Here is a 14190-nt window from a genome sequence, read left to right as displayed (position 1 = left end):
CTGGTGACTCATGCCTGCAGTCCTAGATGGGAAGCTGAGACAGGAGGATCGCAATGCAATGAGATCCTGTAAGTAAGTAAGTAAGTAAGTAAGTAAGGGAAAACAGAACAGGATTTGTATTTCAGATTTATGGGCCATGACATTGCAGGCAAATGATTTCTTTTTGTGTGCCCACCTTTTTCTCATCTGCAAAATGGAGAAGAAAAAGTCTTTCTTATACGGAGACCACACTGAATAGTGCTTACAAGTTCAATCTCTGGGGACTAGTAGGTGGTGTAGAGGTTCAGTCACTGAACCCCACATGGCTGACTGCGGTTTGAGTCCTAGAAACAGTGGGATTTTGTGTGTGCATGCCCCAAATCCTGAGAGGAGAAGAGATTGCGGTATGGCCTTTATCCCTGGGGGTGACTTCTCATTTCCCTCTCATCCTGTATCTCCCTGGTGAGTGCACATGCCTTATTGCAGAAACACACATTGAAGTTCAATCTCTGGACTCTGACATTCACTTAAAAATATTGTTACCATTGATAAATGACCTAACTTCTGCAAGCCTTAATTTCTTCATCTGTAAAATGAGGGTAACATTAATAGCACTTACTTTACAGAATTGTCATGAGGACTGAGTGAGATATGGCATGTGGAACAATGGACAGAGGCCCTGACAGACAGTTCGTGGCCACCAAGGGTCCACTTTTATCGTTTTACTTTGGGTTGGTGATAAGCCTGCACAAGATGGCTGCCCAGCGTGTGGTAACTACTGTCGTTAGGATTCCACCAGGCAAGCTTTGCAATGTATCTGCATGTTATTTTCTCTGAGCTGCCGCGCTTAAATGTGCATTCAAATGATAGAAAGCTAGCAGCCTTCACACACACACACACACACACACACACACACACACACAGATTTATATGCTCAGGTCAGGTCTCGAACAAAGCTGAGTACCCTGAGTACTTGTGCTCTAGTAAGCCAGGAAGGAAGGAGGCAGATGGACTTGAAGAGTGCCTCTCAACCAAATTCCTGTCCACGAGAATCTCAGAATGTGCCTTATTTGAAAATTGGCTTTTTGCAGATGCCATGTAAGAAGTTAAGGGGAGGACATGTGGGAATAAGGAGGACCCTTAATTCAGTCATCGGTGTCCTTCTCAAAAGGCCACGTGAAGATACAGAGAGCAACACGTAACTGCAGAGGCAGAGACTGGAGTGCCGCATTGATAAGCCAACAAAGGCCACGTTTGTGGAAATTGCCAGAAGCTAGGAGCAAGGTGTGGATCAGATTCTGCCTCAGAGATTCTGACTCTTGGAGGACCCATTAATCAGCCCAAAATCAGCTGGCAGTTTGGTTTTGAACTTTTGCTCTCCCAAATTGTGAGAATGGGTTTCTGTAGTTTCAGTCTACCAAATTTGTGTTCTTTGTCATGGGGACCCCAGGAAACGAATGCGTGAGGGACCTCTGGCCAGCAGGAGGAGTGTTAAAGCATATTCTCTCTCCAGGCAGTCAGCAAGGACAGTGAAGGGTGTGTGTAGGGGGTTCTGAGTGCATCCAGACAAACGCAGATCCTCAGGTAGTGGCTTCCGGACATTGCAAGGGCAAGGGCACGCGCTCTGTGGCATCGGTAGCCTGCTGGGAGTTGAGGGTGTCCTGTAACATCGGGTGAGGACAGCCAGGTGCAAAGGAGCAGAGGAGCATAACCATGTTGGCAGAAACCAGATGTTTAAACATTGGGCTGCCATCTGCTTCAGGGGTAGTCGTTCCACAAGATTCACGGGCTGGGCAGCCCAGGCCCCACTAACTCACACATCCTCTTATGTGTATAACCACAAGCTGATTACCTCTTTACCCTTCAAAGACAACACTGATACTTCCATTTAAACTACGGTATGAAATGTTTTATCAGCCAGTTTTAAATTTAATGCTTATTTTAATCAAGGGATATCCTATTCACCTTTTATTTTATTTTATTTTATTTTATTTTATTTTATTTTATTTTATTTTATTTTATTTTATTTTTGGAGAGGTTTTTGCTATAGGGCGCGTGCGCTCGCCAGACCGACAGAGAGAGACAGAGAGACAGAAAGCGAGAAATCACCCCCCAGGGGGGATGGCCAGGCCGCAATCCCTTCTCCTCCATTCTCCTCTCGGGATCTTAGGCACGCACGCACACGCGGCCGGTGTGAGTTCTAAGCCACCAGGTCCGGTACGTGAACCGCAGTCGACTACATGGGAATCCAGTGACATAGCCATTACGCTAACTGCTGGCCCCCTATTTATTTATTTTTTTAAATACGGTGGTATTCTGCTTTAGATGTCTAGGAGGCATCTTACCAAGCCATAATTCCAACACTTCCTGGAAAGCCTTTCTTGACATACACAAACAGATCTTTTCAACAAACAGCAAATCAAACAAGCAGTGGAAAAGAGCTAAGTCACAGTGAGAGTGGAACCTCCTTCCAGCAGCTGGAGGAAGCCAAAGGGTGTGGCTGGCTGAGTAGTCAGAAAGAGGTTCATGATGAGAAGAAGGCTTGGCTGACTATGAGAAAGGAAGGGACTGAGTCAAACCAGAGCCTGGAAAACTCAGCTCAACTGAATCTCCTACAAAGAACAAATGTCTCAAGTGTGAGAGACCAGACATTTATTCAACCAGCAAATTTTTCATTCATTCATCAAGGCTTTGTGGAAGGACAGCAGTCCAGTCCAAAGCAGTCCATGACATAGAAGGTCGATTTAGATTAGTAAGTACTTGGTAAAGCATGAGTCTGAGACTTGGGTTATGCCTGGCATCCATCAGGAGGATTGTCCAAAGGCACGTTTAACTTAAAGTTAATGAACTGTGATGTATTGGATTTTGCAGTGTGACCTCATCCTTTCTTCCCAGTGTTCTCAAGTTCATGATGTCAAGAATAAGGTTTAGCCAATCCGTTACCTGCATTATTTTAAGTGAACCAGTGTAAACTCTTGACAAACAGCATGTAACCTCCTTCTTCTTGTCCTTCTCTTTGTTATATAAACCAGCTTTCTCCATCACCACGTTGAGGAGCACATGTCTGAGAAATCAGAGTTTGCTCTCCCGGAGATTCATCCCAAGCCCTAGCTCAGGTAAATAACGTTTATTTCACTTATGCTTCAACCCTCTTTTAGATTTAGTTTTATTAATTTCTACTATGAGCATAGGTGTTGGGATATTTCTGGCAGGGTCAGATACTAAAAAGATTATATGGTTCTGTTCCAAGAAGCTTAGCATATAATAGATTCTCTATAATCTTTTGTCACAATAATGAACCTTTCACGCCACATAACCCTACTTTTTAAAAAGAAAAGTAAAGATAAAATACATGCTGGGGCCAGCCTTGCAGCCCAGTGGTTAAGGGAGCCACATCCTACATAGCTAACAATGGTTTGACTCCTGGCCTTGTTGGCTTGAAAAATGTGCCAGGTACATGAATGTGCATGCCCCATATCCAACAGGATGGAAAAATGGAGAAGGGATTGTGGTGTGGCCATGCCCTGTTAGGGAGGGCTTTTTGCCTCTCTTTCTGTCTCTCTCTGGCAAACACACATGGCTTCTGGCAATTAAAAAAAAACATAAAATATAGGCTAATTTGTGTCCAGCAAAAACATGTTCTAAGAATTGTGCACTACCAAGCCACATTTCTCTGCTCTTTTGGTGAAAGGCATTTCCTAGAACATCTTTTTTTTTTTTTTTTAAGAGGTTTTTGCTTTAGGGTGCATGTGCTTGCTAGAGAGAAAGACAGAGACAGTAAGGGGAGTAGTGAGAAATCACCTTCCAGGGGGGATGGCCATGCCACAATTCTTTCTCCTCCATTCTCCTCCAGGGAACTTGGGCACACATGCATATGCACCTAGTGTGAGTTTCAAGCTACCGGGTCTAGGACTTAAGCCACGGTTAGCCATGTGGGAGTTCAACAACATAATTGCTATACCATCTGCTAACCCCAGAACATCATATTTTGTCCTCTCTAAAATATAATGCTACTTTTGGTTAAAAAGTAGCATTTGTCATATTTTAAGCACATCTGTTCTTCAAGTCACTTTACATTCCCTTAGCATTTCTGTAAACTCAACTGCTCCTGTAGTTTTGATTTTCACATATTTCCTTACAAATTCCTACTGCAGAGATGAGAGAAGTTATGAAGGAATGGTGGGCAGTGAGTGTCATTTACCTGAAAGATAATTAGACTATTTTTTGAATCGTGTGATGCTTTTAATCAGACTAGTGCTAGTGAGTGACTTTGGGTTTGGAACTTGATATTGTGAAATATGTGTTTGGTCTTCAGCCCTATTTCCTGGCATACAACCCCTGAATAAGTGTCTTTTTGTATTCTCATCACCCGGCAGCCCCTTGGCAGCTCTGCGGTGGGGGCTGGTCACAGAAAGGTTAAGGCAGGATCAGCCATTTAGGACTTCTAGCCCCCACCCCTAACCTCTGGGGAATGGGGAGGGGCTGGAGGTTAGGCTGATCACCAGTGGTCAGTTGTGCTATCAATGAAGTCTCCATAACCACCCCCACCCCCCAAAGAGTGCTGGGGAGCCTCCAGATGGCTGAGCACACAGAGGTTCCTGGAGGGCGGCACCCCTGGAGAGGGCATGAAGGCTGCAAACCCGCCTCACATACCTTGCCCTACACATCTCTTCCCTGATTTTTTTTTTTAAATTTGCAAGGGTGCGTGTGCACTTGCTAGAGAAACAGAGAGAGGATAGAGAGAAAGCAGCCCCTCCATGAGGCATAGTCACACCACAGTCCCTCCTCCTCCATTCCTCCATCCTGTTGGGACTTTGAGCACAGGTACCATACACCCAGCGTCCTCATCTGACTTTTTACTCATAACCTTTAACATATCCTTCACAGTAAACTATAGACCTGAGTGTTTCTCTGAGTCTGAGCTGCTCTGGAGAACTAATCAAGCCTGAGTAGGGGTTCGTGGAAAGCACTGGTGGGTCAGAAGCAGGGAAAAACAACTCGGGACTTATGAGTGGCATCCGAAGTGGGGGAGGGCCCATCTTGGGGACCACACTCTCAACCTGTGGGATCTGATGCTAGTGTCAGAGCTGAACTGGACTGAATTGGATGGTGTCTGCTGCAGAACTGATTCTTGCCTGGCGTCTAGAGGAAAACCCTCATGTACTTGTGGTCCTCATACACGTTTAGTCACTGACGCCATCTTTGTTGTCAGAGAATAAAATAAAGGTTGGTAACGAGGGAATCTGACCCATGTAAGTTGGTATCCTGCCTCTGGTACTTAGCAGCTGGCCAGAGGAATTACTGATCCTATCTAGGTCTCAGTTTAAACGTCTGTAAAGAGGCGACGTGTTAACACTACACAGGGATTCTGTGAGGATGAGATGGGAATACGCACAGTGCTCAGGCAGCCACGTTGTGCCACGCCTGGCCAGAGTCGCAGCCAAGAGAAACAGCTTACAGTCTAGGTTATTGCTTATACAAATCCTAAAGCTGGTCAAGTTTACCTTAGGGAAATTCTGTCTGCTAGCTAAACATCTGTTTTCATTCAAGAACTAGGATACCCTAAAATAAGTACTTAAAAAAACAATCTTACATCACAAGGAGTTCAGACAGTGGTGACTGCTGACTGTGGCCCAGGGCTCAGCAATGCCAGGGCTTTGAGTTGGCCCCTATCCTTTCTCTTATGCCACAGCAGGGACAGCTCATCCTCACACAAACACTGATCCAGAAAGGCGTGGAGCAGGACATTCCTGTTCATCTGCCTCTTTCGTTTCATTTCACTGCTAAGTTTGGTGATCATTTGTTACACAGCAAAGGTAACTTTCATATCTGCTTAACAAGTTCATTTAAATGAGATTTCTCTTAACTTTCTTCATATATAATTTTAATATGCCCGATCAGAGATCATCCGGCCTTCTGACTGTGTCCAATTCAGAACAAAGCTCTGCTTCCTTAAAGCCTTCCTGGACTCACCTAACACATGCCCAACTCTTAGAGTAGGGTTTTATTTATTTATTTATTTTTAGGTTTTTGCTGTGCTGGAGAGAGACAGAAAGAGTCAGTGAGAGGGAACATGGGGGAGATGGCCACATTGCAATCCCTTCTCCTCCATTCTCCTCTCGGGATTTTGGGCGTGCGCACACACACGTGCCCAGTGTGATTTTTCAAGTTGCCAAATTTGGGATTCAAACTGCAGTTAGTAGTAACCTCTCCTTCCGGCCCAACACCCAGCAAAAAGCCAGGTAGGATGGTCTCTGTCTACTTTCTGTCTCTGTCTCTGTATCTCCTTCTCCATTTCTCTCAAAAAATTTCTCTTTCATATATATATATATATTTTTAAAAAAATCTGTAGGAACTGTCTCTTGTCTCTGACTTCTCCTTTCTCTTGCTAATTTCAGAATCCATGTGCATCTGAGGTGGGCCTAGCCCTGCCCCTTTTGCCTGGTGCGCTAGCACACCCACTGTGCGGTTCTCATTATTTTGCCTTTTTTAAAAAAAATCTTTTCCCTTTTCATTGTTTTGTCTTGTCTTTTTCCCTTTGTTTTCTTTGTACCTGACTATCTCACCTTGCTTCTCACCTTCCACACATTGAGTGTCTAGGCAGGTCTAGGTGCACAGTAGGGAAACATCTGAATACTTTTAGGGTCATAAAAACCTCAACCCCCCACTGAACTGCTACAGAAAGGGAGAAACTCATATTTATAAATGTAAATTCAAATTTCATTCTGTTGATACCATGTTGCAAAACACAGTAGTAGAGGAGAAATAAGCATAAAAGTACCTCACAGTAAAGTCAAGCATATGAGCTTACAGTAGCTGAAGTTAGCCAAATGTGAATTAGCTAAATGTGAATATACCATAAAAGATGTTGCAATCAGAGAAGAGAGACTGTAAAGTCAGCAGCTGGGAGAAATACGGAGATACGGAGCTGCAGTGAGTACTACTCATCTCCCACACACCACTGAATTCTTAGTTGAAACTGTGAGGCCAGTTTCATCGACAAATGTGCAGGTTGATCGCTGAGGATCAGGGAAACAGAACTGCAGAAATATTGTAGGTGATCTCTTTCCTCATGCCTCTAACACTCAGAATTAACTCCAAGAAGGAGTATAATCCATCAGATGACCAGAAACCACAGCAGAGGCACATGAAATATGGGAAATAAAGAAAATATCTCTCCCCTAAGGAGAAAGAACAGCACTTCATTATCCACAGACAGTACAATGGAGTTTGTGGAAATGTCAGATAAAGAATTTAGGATATTCATTGTGACAAAGCTAACAGAGATGCAAGAAAAGAGAGACAACAAAATCCAGGAAATGCAGGAGAAAAGAGACAAGTTCCAGGAGGTGAGGAAGTTCTTACACAATCTGAAAGAGGAAATATACACCATAAATAGTTAGAGATGAAGACTGTAATACAGGAAATCAAAACCTCCCTTGAAAGTATTAAAAGCAGATTAGATCATTCAGAAGATCAAATCTAAGATGTAGAAGACAGAACCTCTGACCAAGAAAAATTCACCAAACATACAAGTAATACTTGATATCATTAAATGTCCAAACATCTGGATCATCGTTATCCCAGAAGGTGAAGAAACTAATCAGGGCATTGATAATCTATTCCATGAAATCCTGGAAGAAACTTTCCAAACCTAGAGAGGCACTCAAATATCCAGATCCAAGAAATACAGGGGACCCCCTCATAGAATCCACACAAGAAGATCTTCTCTAAGGCATATCAGCCAGATTGACCAAAACTATAGAGACAAGATACTAAAATTGGCAAGAGAAAAATGTCAAGTTACACTCAAAGGTTATTCCATCAGGCTAACATCGGGCCTCTCATTGGAAACAATGCAAGCAAGAAAAGAATGGGAAAATATATTCAAAGTGTTATGTGAAAAATAATTTCAACCAAAAATACTATATTTGGCAAGATTATCCTTCATAAGGGAAGAAAAGATAAAAATATTCTCAGATAAACAAAACCTGAAAGAATTTACCAACACCAGACCAGCTCCTTGAGAAGTTCTGAAGGGGTACTATACTAAGAAAACTAAAGACAGACAGACAAATAAGATAACAAAAAAATAACCAAGAAAAAGGCCAACTTAATGGTAAGGACAAATTCTGAAATAGCAATAATAATGTTGAATGTTAATGGAAAGGTCAGACCATAGTGACACTGAAAATTCAACAAAAGAGAGATTACAAGAGACTGAACTGATGAAATAGAATTCTATGGCTTATTTCTAAAACATTATTGATCTTTTTCCTATGCTTTATCCTCTAGATTTAAGGATTTTTTTCTTTTGAGTTGATAGGTTCAGCAATTTGTTGAAAATAAAAAGAAATTTAAACACTGAAACAAACTTTATTTTTCCCTTCCTGACCCCTTTGCAATGGGAAAATATTTATGAGCATTCTTATTTTGTGGCAGAATGGTTATTTGGATAAGTTCAATAATACAATAGTATCTGTTGCCTTGCATCAGAAATTGAATTCTTTTGTGGAGTTGTGAAAAACAAAAAACAAAAAAACAGATCAAATTGAAGTTAACTTTTTTTTTTTTTTGCAAAAGAGGGAATGGAGAGAGAGAAAAAAATGTTTCAGAAGAAAATTACAGTGCACTTGTCACTAGATTCTAGCTTTATCCATACTTTAAGATCTTTTGTGAATCAATAAAACGTGAAAATAAACGTTTAGTATATAAGGGAGGGAGGGGTAAGGGGAAGGAAAAAACTGGTAAAAGTATGCTTAATTGACAAAAAGTGAGAAGCTATTTGCTGATGATAATGTATATAGTATTATTTTTGTCTTGATTGATGAGCATGGTATTTGTGTTGGAAAAATTATACTGTAAAGACATGTGATTAAGTGTAAATAAAATTTAAAATAAAAGATAATTCTTAAAAAAAATTGCTGTCAGTCATGTGGGAGTCCAGTGTCTTAAGCACAGTGCCACCTGCTGGCCCCCCAAAGTAGGCTTTTTTCTATCCTTTTTTTAAGATGTTTCATGGTTCCCAAAGGTATGTTCTCTTTTGTTGCAATAAGCAAATAAGCTCAAACCTTAGTTTGATTACAGGCATCTTCCTGTAGATCGAAGGCATCAAAAGATGTATTGGGCAGTAAGTTTCTGCACTATGCGTGGTGGAAACCAAGTCAAGCTGTTAATGGACATAGTTATATGAGTATCAGCTCATGTGTTTTGAATGTTCGCCATATACCAGATCCAGGGCTAGGTGCTTTACATGCATTATATCATTTTATTTTAGTAAAATAACAATGCAGTGACTGACAATATTATCTCTGCATTACTGAGGTGTGGCTAAGATAAATAGCCCAGTGCCCCACAGCAGTGGGATTTGAACCCAGACTTCCCCCAGACCAACACTTCTAATCATTGATGGATTGCTCTGCCCCCACTATGTGGACCATAATGTGTACTTAACCGCCACAGCCAGTGAGCCCATAAAACCTCCTTCAGCCTGCTTACCAACGGCCTCACTAGCTCTGTGTTTGTTGGGCCCTACCACTTCTAATCATCTAGAGACAGATTTCAAATGATCTTTATTTAGTTCACTTAGGAATTGTAAAAGGGAAGGGTGGAGAGGGTTCTAGGACTAAAGAAATCCTTAAAGCCATGAATCTAACTTCCTCTTCTATAATAGTCACAAATCCAGTCTCCAAATCCCCCGACTCCAATTCTTAGGTTATATAAGCTCAAAAGCCTTTGCTTAAACATAAAGTTGTATATTCTGCTTTTCTCCAATACAGTAATAATCACAAAAAGGAATAATAAACATAATGAAAACAACTCCTAAGCAGTTATTCCCCATTTTGTATTTGCTTTTGTGTATTATTCTATATATTCACAATGAATATTTTCCCCCAGGGTAGGAAAACAGAGGGGCAGGGGCCTGGGGGAACATTGGCCTGGCGGAGGAGCACAGCAGAGAGCAGCCTGGAGGAAGTCCCACAGGTGGGGACGATGAGGCTCCCCTGCGCAGGTTCTGGAGGAGAGGTGCATTTTACCAGAAGGAGAAAACCAGGAAATGTGAGCTGTCTGATGAGCAATCATTTCGGGAAAAAGCTGTGAGGTGAGACCTGATCCCTGTCTCAGACCCTCTCTCCCTATCTCTGCCGTTGTGTTTTTAACAGAGATTTTTGCTATAGAGCTCCTGTGCTTGCTGGGGAGACAGAAAGCGAGAAATCGCCCCTTGAGGGAGAGGGAGATGGCCGCGCGCAGTCCTCCTCCATTCTCTTCTTTGGGTACCCACGTGCCTGGTGTGAATTTTAAGCCGCTGGTTTCAGGATTCAAACCGCTGTCGATTACATGGGAGTCCAGCTGGGCGACCATTAAGCCTTTGCTTGTACCCATCTCCGCCCTTTCCCTAAGCACCCATAGTTTCCCCCTAACCAGCTCAACCTCAACGTCGTACTTTATGCCAAACGCTATACATAGTATGGCAGAGGACGTAAGGCACGTGAGCCGTGTAATAAGAACACAGCGGGTATTAGATTAGCCGGAAGCAGTGTCGCATTAACCCAGAGGGCACGGCACTGCAGTTTGGGATGACTGGGAGAGGGGAGAGCCACAGCCTGGCCCTCGCCGGTGGCTGTAATTGTGCGTATATAGTCACAAATCTCTGCCTGTCTGCCTGCCAGATTGCCTCAGCCAACGCAGGGCCCCAAGGAGAATGCCTTTCTCAGACGGATCTTGCCTCCTCTCTCCCCTTCCTCGTGCCCCTGCTGTGCTCCATACGTGGAAAGCACGCATCCACCCGCCGCCCAAATAGGGCTAGTGGATTAAAGGGGGCCAGGCAAGGAGCAGGGCGGGTTCCAGGGTGCAGGCTAGGAGCAGGGCGGGTTTCAGGGTGCAGGCTAGGAGTAGGGTGGGTTACAGGGCGCAGGCTAGGAGTAGGGTGGGTTACAGGGTGCAGGCTAGGAGCAGGGTGGGTTACAGGGCGCAGATTAGGGGCGGGGCGGGTTACAGGGCACAGGTTAGAAGCAGGGCGGGTTACAGGGCGCGGGCTAGGAACGTGCTGGCTCAGGAGCTCCAGCTGCTGAGACTTGGGTGTCAGGCCGCCTGGTGGGGTCTGAATCACGCGGTGCTCACATCGTGCCGTCTGTTCCCTTCAATCCCAGATTCAGAAGCTGAGCCTGGGTTTGTGTGGAAACACAGCCTCTGTCAGTGTGGCCTGGTCCCTCCCCCTCTCCCTCCACCCCAGAGGAGATGCAAAAATCAGCACGTTAGGTGAGTCTGAATGATCCTTGAAGATAAGCGAATTTTTAACTTTTCTGAGCACACTCCTGATGTGGAATAGTTCCTTGTAAAGAGAAAATTGAGAGAAGACATAATAATTTGAATGATCATGTTATAAAAAATTGATGTATCTTAAAAATATTGAGTATATTTTCTTCCCACACTTCTTGGTCTTTCCAGATAAAATAATTTGCTTAGTCGTATTCAGTTTAGTTAATTTTTGGTGCTTTAAGAAGACACAGGTTTTGAAGTTAGAGACTGAGCTTGGCCAGGTACTAGCCACACACCTTGAGCACGGTACTCCATTTTCACGTCTCCGGTAAATAAGGTGTGCCTTGAGGGGTGTTGTAAAGGTCAAATAAGATAACCCACGATCTACCCCGGCTTCAGCCAGCCTGGATCGTGGACATGTGCTTGGCGTACTCTGGGAGGTCTCTGGACCTGAACCGGCAAACTTCTCATATGGGCCTGTGTCCCAGAGCTTGCCATTTCACTGCTGTGCCACTGTCCCGTCTCAGTACTTTTCATCTTTCAGCCCAAATGCCTACGGATGCACTTTAAGATAACAGGTTTTCTGAGTAGCACCCGTTTACCTTCCAGGGTACCGCTTCCCCTGTCTACTGGGTCAGAGTCCATGGAGGAGTCTCGTGGGAATCAGAGGGCAGAACAGTGAGGGAGGGATGGGCTGGTTATTTATTCTCCAGGTCCCTCTACCAAAGAGACTCCTGTCCCCAGGCCCTTTCCCTGCAGCTCTGTCTCTGTCTAGGTTTCAGTAGATGTTCCCTCTCCCCCAGCAGTTACTACTGGATCATTTCTTGATACTTTTAAAAACTCTGTCCATGACCGTGTAAATAATCTATTTAACTCTGCTCAGTAACTCATGAACACAACATCTGTTTTCTACTCAGGCTAGAAGTTACACAACTGTTAAGCTTCATATTAATAATATTCTGAACTTCATTGGATTTTGTTTGTACATATACACATACATGTATATAATCTACCATTGAAACAAAATATATATATATACAGATACACATATATGTGTGTTTATATACATATATATGTATATATATCTACCCTCCACACACATATATACATGCATATATAAACATATATATTTATATATATACCATATATATACATACATACAAAATATATACATATATATACATGTGTATATATAAACATATATAAAATCTTCCATGAAGTTCGCCATCATAGCAATCAAATTGCATTATAGAGGGGATTTGGCTGAACAGAAACTTTGATTTTAAGCAGAACTGGGTGCTGGTCATGACTCTGCAACTTCTAGACTATGCGGTTCATCTACAATTCCTTCCTAAGCCTCCGTTTCCTCACTTGTCAAACAGGGGAACCCAGTCAGCTGACCACATGCTGCGGTTTGACGTGTTGACACTTAATCCCCGTTGCAATGGTGTTGAGAGGTAGGACCATTAGGAGGGGATGAGGTCACAAGGACTCTGCCCTGATGACTGGATTAATGCCAAGATTGCAGGAGTGGGGTCGTCCTTGCAAATACGGATTTCCGACGAAGGACGAGTGTTGTCCTCTTCCTTTCCCTTCCTTCTCTCTCGCTCTGCCTCAGTCGTGCACACACTCTTCTGCTCTTCTGCTCTCGGACGTGGAGGACATTGGAAGGCGGCCCTCACCAGCGCAAGCCCCTTGATCATTGACCGTCTCCCCTCCAGAACTGTGGGAAATACATTTCTGTTTCTTACAAATGGCCCAGTCTTGGGTATTCTGTTGTAATAGCACAAGATGGACTGGACCTTCAATAAGCACCTGAGCCACAGATCTGCATTTTAATACTTCAACACTTCAGGCCATGAGGGATGAACTGAAAAATCAGGCCTTGTATAAACTAGGTGACAAGGGAACAGGGTGCTGTAAAAGCAGTCAGTGTCATCTGGTGTGGAGCAAGTCCTTGCCTGGTTCTGCGGTGATTTTCTCAACACTGGCTCTGTATCATCCTGGAAGATTTTTCAAACACAAACAGACCCTCCTGCAGAGTCTACCGAATTTTTCTAAAGCCCCTTAGGTGCTCCTGATGTTCGGTCTGGGCTAGGAAGCATTACTCTGTAGCCCAAGGGGCATTGGTCCTGTCCCAGGCAGAGGTCGCCCTGGGTTATGCCCAGAGCCTCCTCTGGTCCATATCCAGAGAGGGACCAATCATATCAGCTTTCAAAGAAAGAAAATCCTTTAAAAAACTCCAGGATTAGGAGGCTGCCATTTACCCTCGAGGCAGGGTTACCAGCCATAGATTAGAAGTAGGAGTAGCCTCTTCAACTTGGGATAAAGTCTTGGTACTAAAGACTAATAAAGTTAATATTTTGGGGGGAAGAACTTAGTGTTGACTTTTGCACATGGTCTGTTAGTGTTCATGTCCTTTGGGGTTACTGCAACTGCTCAAACTGCAACTTACCTAGAAGCAAATTACCTGCCACTGCTCCTCCTCCCTACGCCCCAGCCTCTCTGGCTGAAAGAGGCTATCTCGAAGGCAGCACCCTGCATCTCACCCGCTCCACACTGTCCTGCACACTCATTCATTCTCTCAGTAAATACTGAGCTATTGTAGAAGGCAAATTCCACCAGTATATTGGGGAAATTCCCTGAAAAAAAGTCCTCGAGTGATTGTTTGGTATACCCAGGATTGAAATAATTCTTTTACATATTGTCATTGTGGAACAATAGCTTACAAGTTTGTGGTAACCCATTTCTCTAGCACTTCTGAGTTTGTAAGGCATTTTTGTAGGAAGTATTTTGTTTACTCTGCTTACTCTGGAATATAAGCTTATCGGTATTTATAGCTCAACTTTATGTAGTTTTTAATTTTGCCAGAGCAAAAATTAAAATTTTGTATGCTAGTGAGAGAGAGAAAAAAAAAGGGGGGGGGGCGAGAGGGAGGGAGGAAGGGGGCGC

At 43.5% G+C, this 14190-nt stretch overlaps 1 protein-coding gene across 3 annotated transcripts in view; it reads left to right on the top strand.

The window, feature by feature from the left end:
- Positions 1 to 14190, top strand: part of CUNH4orf17 (chromosome unknown C4orf17 homolog) — a 254168-nt gene that overhangs the window by 201492 nt on the left and 38486 nt on the right. For 2 of the 3 annotated variants that reach the window (XM_027773320.1, XM_014589204.2), the window contains 3 exons: positions 3012 to 3095; positions 9877 to 10081; positions 11130 to 11238. The gene's annotated coding sequence lies outside the window, so the exon portion shown is untranslated. Of the gene's footprint in view, positions 1 to 2946; positions 3096 to 9876; positions 10082 to 11129; positions 11239 to 14190 lie in introns of those variants that run through there. The other variant, XM_006152168.2, reaches the window with a different exon arrangement.

This window comes from Tupaia chinensis, unplaced genomic scaffold (genome assembly GCF_000334495.1).
Source record: "Tupaia chinensis unplaced genomic scaffold, TupChi_1.0 Scaffold000340_1, whole genome shotgun sequence".
Taxonomy (NCBI): Eukaryota; Metazoa; Chordata; class Mammalia; order Scandentia; family Tupaiidae; genus Tupaia; species Tupaia belangeri.
Note: the sequence above shows the minus strand (reverse complement) of the source record. Positions and strands in the feature narration are given on the sequence as shown.